Below are 14,985 nucleotides of genomic sequence, written 5' to 3'. Positions count from 1 at the left end.
TGCACCCATATAGGTTACAGATATGCACATGTTCACTATACAAGAAGGGACTTCAAAATGATGGGTAAGTGTATGTTTGAGATTCATACTGTTATTATCACATTAAACAATAAACATGTGTGTAAAAGATCTTCTTTCTCTATTTCCACTAGTTCAAAATACAAGTTACAGAGTCCCTCCATTTTTCTATCCAGCCAAACAGCACAGAGAAACCAGGATGTTAAACTAATTTTTCTTACACTAAAACCTTCCATCTTTTGCAACTAACTCATCTGATTTCTATGATCATAAAGAACTGTATAATATTAAATTATAACAACAGCAATCAAAGGCATGGGGAGCAAGAGGATTCTCGATTGCAGCCCGTGCATCACTCAATATCACCACGGAAGAAGAGATTGAAAAGCACATCAATTCACATAACTTCCTCCCAGTGCCCATTGTCTTTTTCAGTTCCTAATGATGCTGAAGTGTCTCCATGATTAAAATTTAAAGGTTTCCCAGTAACCAAGTAATTTGCCCAAAACTCCTTATCTAGCACTCACCATGAAGACTCTGATTTTAATATACCATTAATCAAGCTCCAGCCAAGTTTACTACTGATACTTTCAATTACGGAGGAACTAACTTCATTCTTCTCAGTGTGTCAGTGAGAGACCACTTTCTTGATTAGCCACAGACCCTAAAAACAGATGGATAACAGGGCTGGGTTTGATGCACTTTACTGAAGGAACTATTTGTTGCGAATTACAAATCGGTAAACAGAATTGGATCTCTCTGCTGTAGGATAAACTCCAGCCAAATTTTGAGCCATACATACGCCATTATAATAAAAAACATTAACTGATTTCAAGTTTTACAGTGTAATAATAATATGTGATTTGATTGAATGTAAATTAATGCAATGGTGAATCTAACAGGCAAGTTCTAAATATCAGCATATTTCACAACACAAACATTTACACAAATGCACATGATGCGTGCTTAATTTAAGCATATGAATGGATCCACAGTCTTCAATAGGACATCTCATGCTCTAAGTGATGCACGTGCATAAGTGATTGCAGGATCAGTTATCAGAAAATGATCCCCAGTACAATTTATAAGAATTCCAACAGATTGCAAATAGCTATGATTTGTCACACAACATCTGGTCTCTTCTCTCCGCAATCAAATGGACAAATGGAAATAACAATACAGACTGTGAAATCGCAGCTTGTAAAAAACAATTAGAGGGAAAGGGACCCATACCTTACCCTGCCAGAGTGATGGAATTTGCACAGGACTGTCTGGCTCAGCTAACAAAGAAAGAGTCAGCATTTGTTTGAGCTTGAGTGTGATTTCCACAAAACAAAGATTTAATTCTGAAGTTATTTCCCCAGCTACAGTCAACGCTTCAGGAAAGCCTCTGGCAAAAAAAAAACATTGGAGGTCCTGTTAGTCCCCCAGCAAGCTCCAAAAGCTTTACCTGTTCTGCAGGACCGACCTGCTGCGTGGCAGCGGCGACAGCACACCGGCATCGTGTCAAGACGGGTGAGGAGGAGAAATGGCTAGACAAAATTGTGAGGTTTTTACTTAAATATAGCAGTAAGATCATTCCAATGCACTCGGTTCTGAATGCAACTGACCATTAGGTGACAATTTTTTTTTTTTCTTCAACTAGAGGACGTTATAGCACTTCCAGTCACATTGCAAAATTGCAAGAACTGTCTCAGCAGTGGAATCGAAGGGACCGGTAACAATTAACTTGGCCGTGACGCCATGGTCATATCTTAAAAGCCACCTGAGAGTTACATTTAGGAATATCCATCACAAAGCTCAGATTTATGCAACACAATTTAAACCAAAAGGATATATCAAATTTTTGAGAAAAACAATTAAGAGAGTATATCTCTACAATATAGCAAATGAGATACATTTTAATTCCCAGCATTATTCAAAGCCTCCGGATGGCACCGTCTGCTGGCAAGCTTGATTATCTGGCTTACCTGCCTAAAAATAAGATTGATATTTAAGAAAAGGGCAATGATACAGTTCTTTGAAACATCTGAGTTTACTGTCATTCAAACCTAGCCTTCACATATGAGTTGGCATTCTCAACATTAATTAAGTACAAGTTTTAGCTCGTACGTGTGTTGTAAGGTACCTGAAGACAAACCCCAGCATCTCTTTAGGACAAGGCTGCAGTGTATATGTGGAAGCCTGTTTTACTAAGAGGAGCGACATTTGGGTAAGATAACAGACTCCCTTTAGAATGATGTCCAAAGAAACTAAAGATTTGGGTGTTTTTTCAGATGATGAGCAAATCTGCTCCTTTGGAGTGCCCGACGTCACCACGGACCTCCTCCCAAACGAAACCCACCACAGCTTTGCAAGCAGCGAAGACAAGACAACGTTTAGGCAAGAAACATAGCTTTTTTGGTATTCAACCAAAACAAAGTTCCAAAATTTCTACTGCTTACTCTTCTTTTAGATTTTTTTTCTGCAACAGTATAAAGTGGAATAGATAAGGCACACACACACAAAAAAAAAACCCCACCACACTACGATTTTTCCTGAAGTTGTACTTTATCCCAAACATAGCAATACCTTTTTGTAAGATTTACAATGTTAACCAATTCTTTTCTGTCAACTAGCAATTTTTTGGCAGATCCCTTTTGCATGATTCATGAAGGACCAGTAAAAGGCTAATTGTTCAAATTAATTTGCGTAAATGACTAAGCAAGAGATAACAAAATTACATCTGCACTTGTTTGGCAAAGATTCAATAGCAGCGGCCCTGTACTGCCAGCTGCTTCCAGACAACACTCTTGCAGAAATTAAAAGCTACAAATATTAATTAATACACTTTTTTGGTACGTTAATTTGCACTGAAAGGTTCCGGAGTACAAAACTGCTGAGAAGATGAACCATGATAATTAGAATTAATGGGATGGATGCATGTTTTTTGCAGCTGAAGTTTTAAAAACCCATGAATGGAACTGGGAACTTGGAACTGACATTCTCATAAATCTCTATGATAATGCCGCTATTAGTATTAGAAGGATTAAGTACTGTGGCTCCAGCGTTATCCATCACATGACACGTTGTATCCCATCTGTCACTGCAGCAGCTAAGACATGATAGCTGTCCTTGAGGAAGCCGTATGAAAAGCTTTGGGAATTCAAGGAATTGTGGTGCTGAGTGTCGGGCTACAAAATGAATAGCTCAAACCTCTGACTCTCAAACAGAAATAATGGCCGGTGCTCTGTACTTGTCAGCTTAGTGCTTTAACAAATACTCTGACTATGGTATCTGTATTTAAGTTAAGTTAAGCAGTCTGAATTATAGATAAATCAGGCAGGGGAAAAAGAACAGTCAAATGTCACAGATTTTTATCTTTAACTCATTTCTGTCTTTGTAGGTTGGATGTCTCTGGAACTGTTTTTACTGATGTTCACCCCATTAATTTTGCATATTTTAGGGCAGCGAGCACCACTGGAGCCCTACTCAGTGCGTTGAAATAACAATGAGTTTTTACAGCAAATCACTAATGAGACCATTTACCTACTTCACAAGGTTATCTGCACATTATCATGATGCAAATCCCCTTCTACATGGAAAGGCTGTCGTGAGAAAATGAAATTTTAGATGCGTTCTATCTTGAAACTTTGCCTGTCAAATTAACTTTAAATTTTGTCTTAGAGCTTCCCAGACTTTCGAAAAATTATTGCACTTTTAAATTATACAAATACTTTACAGGGACACAGATGCAGCAAGACTATGCTACCTATTTTACCAATTAATTTTTCAATGCTAAAAAAAGTCATGGGACAGGAACTTTCAAGCTTTCAAAGGTAAGAAATTCTCAAATAGCATTTTTACTTCTATTTTTAATGATACCTGTGTACACAGGCAATCTAATTGGTGTGAAAGGCTGGACCAGAAGGCAGGTCTAAGAAAGACCAGACGCTGGGGAGGCAGGAGAGATTGTCTTGGGAAAGAGCAGTTTCCTCACCCTGTTCACCCCAAAAGCCACACCGTGGTGTTCAAAGCTGGCCAAAGCAGACAAAACAAGCCTCCACTAAGTAACATATGCCAGAGAGTAGGCTGCCGGGCTCCACCCAGAATGTATTGCCCCTGGATAGTTTGGTAGAAAAAATATCAAAATTATGCTTTCACAATTTCTCAGACTCCCGGAATGCTACTTTACCTACCGAGGCTGACCATGAATCCCTCTGTCCTTTTAAGGGACAATCACAGCTCAATTTAATCCATTCAGCTAAAAATTTTGCAGAATAACAATAATTATTTTTTTTCTAGTGAAGTTTGTAAAATAATGTCAGTAAAGGCAGATGATCAGCAACCTAATTTTATCCCCATTTTCTAGCATAACATTTTCACAGGCCACCCATGTTATTATTCCTTTACTATGAACTATTGGATCATTTTCCTCTCCTACAATGAGATGTCTGCTTCTATTCGGCTTTTATTCATCTGCATGAGCTACAAAAAAACCAAAACCAACTTGTTATGTCCCATTTCTGATGACATCATTGAACAAAATAAAAAATTCTTCTTGACCCTGATCCTCAGCATCTGGGTTGTTAATATTGTGCAGTCAGACTGCTCACAATCTCACAGCACACAAAGTCAATGCAAATCTTTCCATCTCTGGGCACTGGATCAAACCGGGAGCACAGCAGCAAGGGCTGGTGCTGAGCGCTCCTTTCTTGCTCCCCAAACACAGATTTTCAGTGCCCCATCCAGCAGAAAAGCCTGAAAATGACAAAGTATATGTGTCTTATCTGTATAACAGTAATAAAAGTATATTATAATTTATTAACTATTGTGAATTATAGTATGTGAATACTTTTTCCTCACCAATGCTGTTAGATTTACAGTCCAAAATATTCACCCAGCTGGGTGGGTAGCAACCACGGAGCCTCAGAAACTAATATCTTTTCCTTTTCTGCACTCTGAAGCCAGAAGTGTTTACCCCTACACAGAGATGTGAGACAGAACTGCTCTGTTGGCATACAGCTGCCACATGGAGTAAACTTGACTATTTGAGTCAAGTAAAATCAGTGATTAAAGAGAAAACTGAATAAGCTCATGAAGCACAACACAATAGATAACATCCCAGAAGAAAATAGGAGCATGGCTAAAACAGAGCACAACACAAAATCAGTTCCTAACCACCTAAATTGTTAAATGTTAACAGAAATTGCGGGGGGGGGAGATAAAAATCAACAGTATTTTGCATTTCTGTAGCAGCTTCCACACGGAACATCCAAAGCACTTTATTGATGCTTCTGTGGGTTATGATCTCTAAAATCCCAGTGAGTTAACCATTACCACAACAGTTTTGTGGACTGGAAAATGGAGCAGAAAGGGAAAAAAACAACGTGCCCAGAGCACAGGAAAACCCAAAGCTGCAAAGGGAGGCAGTGCCCCGGCTGGGCTCCGGTGCTGCTTGGGATGCTGATCTCAGCGCTGGTCCAAAACGCTCCCAGGGTGGCACCCACTGGGACCTGGGCACAGGGTTTTTTTTCTTCACGTGACAGCATGTGCATTTGGAGAGCCTGCCAAAGATCACCCTGAGCAATAAGTAGTTTGGTGCCCAGGGAATTTGTCTGAAATATAATTATCACCTCTATGCTGTCTCATTAAAGCTAAGAGTAATTGTGGTGGCTATTTGATACCAGTTTTTCTAATGTGGGTTTTGTTCTCTTCCTCTCTGGCTTTAATCAGCATATTGGACCTGATGAAACTTTCCAAAATAGGCATCTGTTTTTGTCAACAGTTTTGGCTTTTTTGATGATGCTGGTTTTTCTGACTTGCCTCTGCATCATAAAATAAATTTCTAGCCATTTCTGGTGCTAAAGTTCATACTGAGAGCAACTTGAAGATGAGGAGCTTAATTATTAATTAAATGAACTTCCTTTAGGCTGTAATAATAGACCAGCATTACCAAAAAGAGTACTTAGATTCGCCTTTATGGGCCTTTACTGAAACCATTTTCTTCCCTCGAGACAGTCCCTTCTTCTTCCATCTCATCAGTCTTATGCCCCAGTACAGGGCAGCAAACTTGTCACTATCAGTCTTAGCCTGCTTGATGCAGAAACTGGAAGTTTGTTAAAATGTCACAGAATGGTACTAATCTGTACATTTGCTACAGCAAAAAGAAAAGCGATGCAGATTTTAAATACGAGACTGCCTGCGACTCAGATAGTCCCCATCTTCTTCCAGTAGCATCCTTTACACTGAACTTCTCAGGAAGACTTAGGGAAAATTAGACGTTTCCAGAGATCTAATGGTAGACAGTAGGCAGCTGTCATCCAAAACTAGGGGAATTTGTGCCACCGGGCAGGTAGGAAACAGGTTACGGTGGTCAGTGAAAACAGTATACCTAACCATGCTCACTCACATCCAGTGCCCACAAATGCTACTGAGATTCTGTACAGGTGGAGGAACAAATTTTGTGGAAAAGGTTGGTAGCTGATGGGTCTCTTCTTCTCACCAGATTTCTACAGACTTCCAGAACACAGGTACTAAGAATAGGACGTTTTCTAAAAATGTAAAAGCAGATGTAAAAAATAACCATACTGTGGGCACTGTGGGTCTATAATGTTGGGTTTATATAGTTTAATTTAAAGAAAAATATTCTTAACACGCAAACTGAAAAATCTGGCTATTTGTGATAAAGAGGTTTACCCAGTGCTAGTTGTTGTCTCCCCAACATTGCCCCTCACCAGACAGCAACTGAGTGACTCCCAAGTAACTCCTTTATTTTGGATCTTGGCACTACCAGCTCATAACTCGTGCAGACTGGCAAGGAAAAAACATCTATTTCTGAGATCTCCAAGCTGGCCTTGTCGGGGATGCTCTGCAACACTTTTCTGTATGGGTTGGTTGCCTGTGTGAACACATCTGCCTTGGACTGGTCAGAGCCCTCTAAGTTCACATGGACGACTAGAGAGAAGGCAAAAGTGAAAAGAAGTTGTGTTCCAGCAGAATAAAGTTACGTTCTTGATAATAAATAAAAGATTCATCAGGCACAAGCAAAAAAAAAACTTAAATAAAACACCACAAAATTGGAATACCCTTGGCACCAGTCTCATTTCCTAGCAGTCTCTTGACAACTTTTAGAAGCCGCTCCTGCTGGCAAAGGGCTGGTGTTAACTCGAGACTGAATTCAGATATGGAGAATTCAGATATGGAGGAGAGGAAGCATCTTCAAAGAGCCCATTTATATTCTTCCAACGGAAGGCCTTAGCTGTGCTTTCCCCCTGACTGAACAGGTTGGCCTCTGCGGGAGCAGTAAAGGAGCACGTGCAGGTTTGTTTGAGAACAATTTCCCCGTGGACATGGCAGGGAACCCTCCCGAGGCTGCTTTTCTTTAGTCACATTATTTTATTTTCCCCTTAGGAAGTCCAATGAACTACAATATAATAACCTGCAAACATACACCGCAGTCGTGTTTCCCCCATTTCTGTTACACAGCAGGGCCTGTTTTCTGCTGGTTTACCAGGATTTTATGGAGAACCCTGGTGACTCTTTAATATTCCCTGTTTGTTATCGCTGTCCCTGAGCCACAGACTATAAATAGTAGCAGGTGGTACCTGCAGTATATATAGCACACTGTTACACAAAGCATTTGCAAATACTCATCCAGCCTGGTTTTGGCATCCAAGCGAAGGCTTAAGGATAAGAGGTAGTTAGTCTTTCACCACTTTTTAGTGCAAACATCTCTCTAATATGTTGCTCCTAATTTCCTCACCAACTATTCAAAGACCAACCCTACAACCTCACCCAGTAATAAATGAGTGTTCAGGGTTAACGGTCTTAACCAGCACGATGCCCGTCAGTACTTCCATCCCTTCCATAACCACCATTTGCATGGGCATTTCTTTCTGTTTTATTTTCTTTTCCACTATTCCCTCTAAATGCCCCTGCCGTGCTTTGCATATTTTGGTTGCTACCATAATGAAAACAGGAGGAAAAAAGTCCCAGACAGGCAGCTGTAGGGAATGAAGAAGTCCTCCGTTTCTACAGGGAGCAGATGCAACGTGTGTATCAGAAGGGCTGCCTTGAGCGAAGCAGCTTACACCATATCAGCCCCATTCTGCAGGACCATGCCAGAGGGTGGCGAGGAAGAAATGATTTATATTTGTGCATCAGACATCCTAATTCCCTCATGCACAGTTTCAATAGAAAGAGACACCAAGAGCTTTAGAAATGTGTGGCTAATTATACATCTCATCAAATGCTCAACACTTATACTCACGATGAGCACAAAGCACTTGTCTACTCCGCCACCTATCCCCTTCCCGGGTTGTCCTTTTTAATGGTCTCTTATGTAAAGAGAGTTGGCCGCTTAAATATTTGAAGTCTGCCAGTTTAAAAGATTTAAAGTATTTTAAAAATGCAGAATAGATTTTTTTTGTGCCCTTATCATTCAAGAAAACCTTCACTGATACTTTTTTTTAATTAAAAAAATCCCTTTGGGCTATGAATGCCAAGTTTTAGCCCAGAGGGAATTTTTATTGCAGATATAAACCCCTGGAAATCAGAGTATGTATACATATACTACAGAGCCTGATAAACCCTTGACTGTGACACTGCTACTGAGGGCTGCTATAATATCTGATGACAAAACTGACAGATTACTTCTGATGAGAATGTGGAACCCTTTTTGTTTTTAACTTGACCCTGAAGACATGTCATAACATTTGTAATATCTGCAATAAAGTGTCAACTATACTGCTGTAAGACTGCTGGAGCTTGGAGTTAAGCATTCAGTTTAGTGCTCCTACAGCTTTCAATTTAAAATAAAAAAGACTCTTAATTTCCTTTTGGACAGTCCAAACCTAGTATAACTACACTAATTTGTCTTGGCAAATATGAAGCAGTAGTGGGGAACATGACTACTGGAAAAGAAATCCAGAGCAATAGACAAAACAGAATAAAATAAGCCTATCAATCGTCTCTACATAAATTCGAGATTTACAGTTCAGTAGAAATAATCTTAAGAAGGGATTGCAATAAAGCGAGTGTCAACGACCACCTCAGCAGCAGGGCTAACTTGATTTCAGTTGGCGGCGAGCTAAAATTTTGCTCTAACCTCCAAGCTACGCGAGGTTCATGAAGTATTTTAAGCCTGTTTCAAGAGGGATAAAAATGTCAATAAAGTCTCCCATTCCCTGTAGTCAGACGCGCTGCTTTGGAGCCCGGTCATTCAATTAGGGAAAGGGATCCTCCTGGGCTGGTCTCACCAACCCCGTTATCTCCCACGCATCGTTTATGTCCTGCTGTTGAACCACATTAGTCATGATGACCATAAAAAGCCTAACCTTGCCACTGATAACAACGCGGGCTCTTTGACTTGGAGATGGGATTTCTAAAGATGCTCCCTGCAGACTGGAACAGAGAAGCCCCACTTCTCTGATAAACTTGTCCTAAAATTAATAGCTTGATATAAAAGTAAGCACCAGGCACAAGTCCATGAAAGACAATATTTTGCTGCCACTAACAAGGGTTGATTTCTTTGTCTAAGCGTACAATATAGTAAAACTAAGCTTTATTTCCCAAGAGATGAAATACTTCATTTATTTGTGCAACTTCCTCAGACTTTATATTCGTGTGTGTTTCAGGACTTCAGCAGTTGCCTTCTTGTAATATTTCAGCTTTTAAGCTGTTTTCTTGCCTCACTGAACTCACATAAGATACATCTGAAAGCTTTAGTACAAATTTACTTCGAATAAAGTCTTCAATTCATTTTCATGGCACCAAAAAGACAGCTTTAATAACTGCAATGACAAATAAACTGGAAATCATTCCAGGCCTTTTCACTTAACTGACAAGTAGAACGCTCTCATAATGAGCCGCAGGTTTTACGTTTTCTCTTTGACCATAATAGCTTCATTTAAGAGCGTCAGACCCTGACACTTCATCATTTATCTACATTATTTCTCATCTTCTTTCAAATAAATTATGGAATACTAGACTGAGCACATAAAAACAAAGTGACTTGTTATCTGTAAACAGCAAGATAAATTGTCCAGAAGTTCCTCATTTAGTTCCTTTTAAATTTAAGGGCAAGTTATTGGTTGTACCTTTTTTTTTTCTATCCCAATTTTTTGCATTTTTTTACAGCCATCTTATTCTGTTGCCAGTGGCCTTTGTGCAGCCATCCAAAGCCTGATGATAGTGCAGAAGGCATAAAATAATTCCATTATCCCAAGGTTGGATAGGGTAGTACAGAAAAGAAAAAATATTGGAAAAAATCAAATAAACAACTTACATGGATATTTCTCGCCGTCTGTAAAATTCCTTGTCCATAATACAACTTGTCATACTAGCAAATGTGACACATCCAAAGTAATGAACAGTGGGTCTGTAACTGTCCTCGCCTTTAGAAAGATAGCTCTGATATTTACCATCACCAAAGCCCCTTTTCCCTGGTGAAACACATTAATTCTTGTCTTAGAGCGGTGTTGAACACTTGGAGTTCACATTTATTTTATTTTAAAATCATATTGTCTGAAACACAATTAGCAACACTGCATTTACATTTTAATTATTAGTGACAGATGAAATTAAGAGAGGTTCAGTTTAATAATACCACGGATTTCCACCACACCTCCCACTGTGAAAAATCACCGAGTGTGTCTACCCAACATCCCAGGGTGCGGAGACCCCCTGGACCCCGAGCCACGTCCTGAACTGAAATCTGTAAAGCCACACCGGTGGCAAACAGCCATCAGAACGTTTAACCTGGCCGTGAGAGGGATTCTTTGGGAGACCAATTAGATTATTCTTGTTTTAGAGATGGGGAAACAGAGACCCAGTGGGTCTGTAGTAGGATTTCGATGGCTAAATCAAATATTCTCAGTTTCCACTACAGATTTTAAGCCCTACATCTCAGGACAAAATAAAGAACAGAAAAGCAAAAAGTAGGTGGGAAGCCTTTTCAGAATTGCCCTACTTTTTACTTTGAAGGATTTCCTTAAAAAGTACAACAGAACTACAATGCCAATGGATTCCCTGTGTATTCCTCATCCCAAGAGAAACTTTCTCTCACCACTACCCTTGAGAAAACAAGGAGCTGAGAAAAGCCTGAAAAACTCAAACCACTGGGAAGGATACCTCACCCAAGTGAGCCAGCTTGGCTTGCACTTTGTCTTTTGGTAGCAATTTTAGATGGAATCTTCATCGACCAGTGCGCTGCACCGTCCGCCAGGTTGAGACACGGCGACATTTCCCGGTGTAAAGCAAACGGCCCCAAGCTTTGCGTGATGCTCAGGTTTGGTAGCAAACTGGACAGTGGAATCGCAAGTTTTATTAACAGGCTGGTGAACAATTCATGCATGAGTCGCTTCGAGTCCGTGGTGCAGAAGGGCACCTGCCCATCACTGCCACTCTCACCTTGGACCCCTGGAAAGTCCACAAATCCTCATGCTCAACCTCACTGTCACAACCAGCTTTGCAGAAGAAAACGGTATGGTTGGAGAAGGACTTCTCAAAGGATTCCTCAGCACATTTAAGGCCAGACCTTGACCTGTTTGATTTTCCAGGTAATTTTTCTTTCAAGCTCTTCCTCCCTCCTCTTCTCCAAGCTCCTGGTGCTGGCACTGTGGGCACACAGCCATCTTGCAATTCAATCATGTTATCCGTGTAGTGCAGGCAACAATCAAATAAAGACAAAAATAAGAGTTTAAACTGAGGTTCCCATCAGTTGCAATTCCATATACATAACATTTTAATTATATCTCATCTCCAGTGTAATAGTTAGAGATGCCATTTGATACAGCTTTTTTTTTTATTTTATTTGAAAAATTAAATCTAACTAAATTAGCAAAAATAAAGTAGTAAAAGTTAATTGGGAATTATCTACTCCAAAATAACTCTTACTGGTAAATGCTTTGTGTGGTTATAAAAGGCTGATAAATATAATTGTATTTATGTAATGAGTATCATGTTTAATTTACTGTACTTGGTTGTTATACACCATTTTATGCAGGCCTCATAAGTGAGCTTCATATTATTGCTTGTATCGCTTTTAAAAAAAAAATCACAATCAGATGCAGCACACAGGAAATGTCCAACAGATTTTGAACAAGGTAGCGATTAGCAATTTGTCCAGAGAAATATTCAGGATGATCTGCATCTGTGTGACCTAAAAATACGAGTGTTTAGCAACACTCCGTACGCTGATGGTTCATGCCTAAGTGGCTTGACACAACGCGCGCCGCGGTCTGGCATATGTAGCCTATGGTTTAAGAACTGTGATGTTAATCTCCGAGCTCGCCGTCAGACGGGCAATTACAGCCGAGTGCATGACAATGGAGTAATGCTTGCTCCTGGCAGGGCTGCGCTCGGGAAAAGGGTGAAATTTCATTTTTTGCACTTAGTCTTCCGTTAATACAATTTTGGTCAGATGTTTTCACATTCCAGAAAGCACAAGTCAACCCAGCCGCTGACTTCGTGGGTTTCTCAGTTTGCTCTGGTTTAGGAAGGGACTTGAGACTCTGCCACTTTTCTATTACTGTTATTAAAAATTATGCACAAAAAAAGCCTTGGCATAACTCCCCCAGTAAAGATCTTTAAAAGCGAGTGGCACTAAGTCCAACACTGGAGATCTGTACCTAATCCATGCATGTGCATACCATTTACAATGCAGAAAACATCCAAAAGGAAGGTAAGAATTCTCTTTTCTAAAGTTTTTCTTTTCCAGGGTTATTTTGAAGTGCGTGTCATCAGATACAATACAAACCAGCTGCATGACCCCAAGCAATCAGTGGGAAAATAGCACTCTAAACCGAGAAAAAATACACATAGGGCTGTGGTTTGTGTGAAGAGAAATTTCACATGCAAGTAACAGGACACATTCTACCTTAAATATCTATGTTCAGCTCCCTCTGAAGTTCGTGGTAGGAACATCTTTGCTCTACAGCTTTGTTCAAAGTCTTATCTTTAAGTCATTGTTGGGGGACTGAATCAGATACGTGTATTTATCTGCCCAGTCCCAGAGTTTGCCAAATAAATTCAAATTTCAATATATATAAATGTTTATCAAATCTAAGTCATGATGTCTCCTTCTGCTTTGAGGAATAACTATGTTCATTGGTCCTATAAACTTAATACTTTTACATCATTTTGGCGTTGGCCTTTAATTTTGAAAATTACTTTCTATTTAACCCACTAAGTACTGGAAACCCTCTGCATATACAGGATACTGGTTTTTATCTCACAGAAGTGTTTAAAGGGATAGGCAGCTTTCTTAATCTAAGCCACCATTCATGAGACAAGTGAAGAGTTTGGCTTAAATTTGGGCCTTTCTGTTTGCATGTTCTTGAAGGAGCAACTGTCATTTTCAACTCCTCCATCTTGTAGATGGAACAAGGCTTTTCACCGCAGGGAAAAAAAAAAAAAAGTAAAACCAGATCTGCAACAAAAACCTATGTGTTGCCATCCAAACCCTTCTAGGCTGACAAAGACCAGTATAGAAATACAGAGCCTGTAGTAGATTTATCAGTGCTCCTCATCATGATGGTGGGAAAACCACAAAGTTAATTCTTTCTTACCTTAGTGAGACTTAAAAAAACAAGGTTATACAAAATGCTAGCATTGCTGAAAAAATACATCTGAAGTCCAGGCCCTGAACACTGTTGAGAAAATCAGCCTCAATCTCAATAGTCTCAGGACCATCCTTAGAGTAGACAAATAAAGATGCCAATATGTGCTGATTTTTATCACAATTTTAAGATGATTCCACGATTTTCCTCATTTCTAGCTAAAGCTCTTTGAATGTAGGGTGCCGGCAATACGACGAGGCCATGAAAACCCCTAGTTCCCATTATTGGTGTGCAACATATGTAGTAGATTAAATTTCTTCATTCTGCTAGCCCCTATGCACACAGTTAAGGACCTGTTCACATCTTATCCTGCCCTCCAGCCATCACGTACCACAGGACACCACATCTTGCACTCTCCTCCTGGTCATCATTTACACTGCAGAAACTCACTATGTCCTCTATCTGGACAAATTTTTGCCAGCACCCTTGCTCCCATTCAAAACAACTCTCAAAAATTCATATTATAAAAATAATTAATACTGGCCTTTCAGATTTCCATTTAAACCACTGCAGTTCACAAGACAGCTAGAAATCTGAGATTCCAGCACTGGGGTCTGAAGACCAGTTCCCGAGATGAATACTGAAAATTCCAAAGACCATGTGGATTTTGAAGCTCTGGCAATGCTGCATTGCTTTTAGGCGAAGAGTCCAACCAAAAAACCCTTCTTCGGAGCAAACTGATTGGCAGCAAGTTGGCAGCAATGACTTGTTGACTTTGGAATACCAGAAAATCACCATATACTTTTAATTAAAGAAAGGGCATGTTTCTCTCCAACTCCCCCATACCTATTCCAGGTTGGCCTGGTTTCTGTTATTTCTGTTGTGGATACATAGCTGCAAGATTTATTGTATCAGATTAAAAGTAAAGGCTATTAATGTTGGATTCCATAGGGATTTTTTGTTAAGGCTTCTTAGTTTTCGTTTATTTATAAATTATCATCCTGAGGCTTGTAAAAAGGGCCTTCCTCCCCCCTCTTATTCTAGTGACACTCTAATTTACATTGCTGGTATTTCTATAGGAGAAGTCAATTAAGAATCACAATTTGTTTCATTATAACAGGAGCCAAATGGGGGCTGTGCCTCTATATGCAAACTATTAACAGATTTTACACTATTAGAGTGTCAAAAATTAATATATCCTGCACCAAAACCTACAAAAACCCCACAGTTAAGTCATTTTGCTTCTGTGGACCACAAACGTGATCAGGCAGTTTGCACGACGTTTCTCTACCCACCCCAGGGTAAAGAGCAGAAGCCACAAAGGGGTGTAATTGTAGGGAGCAAAGACATCTGCCTGCCTTAGCTGTTGGCCTACCATGAAATCCAAAAGCTTGCTAAATGTTTTTTATTGTAGTGAGGGAAAGAG

General features: G+C 39.8%; 1 long non-coding RNA gene across 2 annotated transcripts in view; it reads right to left on the bottom strand.

Moving 5' to 3' along the window:
• The window catches only part of LOC138685030 (uncharacterized), a 34,330-nt gene extending 20,203 nt beyond the window's left edge, over positions 1–14,127 (bottom strand). Inside the window, exons 1-2 of one of the 2 annotated variants that reach the window (XR_011324261.1) lie at positions 11,404–14,127; positions 10,286–10,435 (exon numbers count right to left, since the gene is read on the bottom strand). This is a non-coding gene — a long non-coding RNA (uncharacterized lncRNA). Of the gene's footprint in view, positions 1–545; positions 683–1,256; positions 2,561–10,285; positions 10,436–11,403 lie in introns of those variants that run through there. The other variant, XR_011324260.1, reaches the window with a different exon arrangement.
• Positions 14,128–14,985: the final 858 nt, after the last annotated feature.

This window comes from Haliaeetus albicilla, chromosome 4 (genome assembly GCF_947461875.1).
Source record: "Haliaeetus albicilla chromosome 4, bHalAlb1.1, whole genome shotgun sequence".
In the NCBI taxonomy this organism is placed as follows: Eukaryota; Metazoa; Chordata; class Aves; order Accipitriformes; family Accipitridae; genus Haliaeetus; species Haliaeetus albicilla.
Note: the sequence above shows the minus strand (reverse complement) of the source record. Positions and strands in the feature narration are given on the sequence as shown.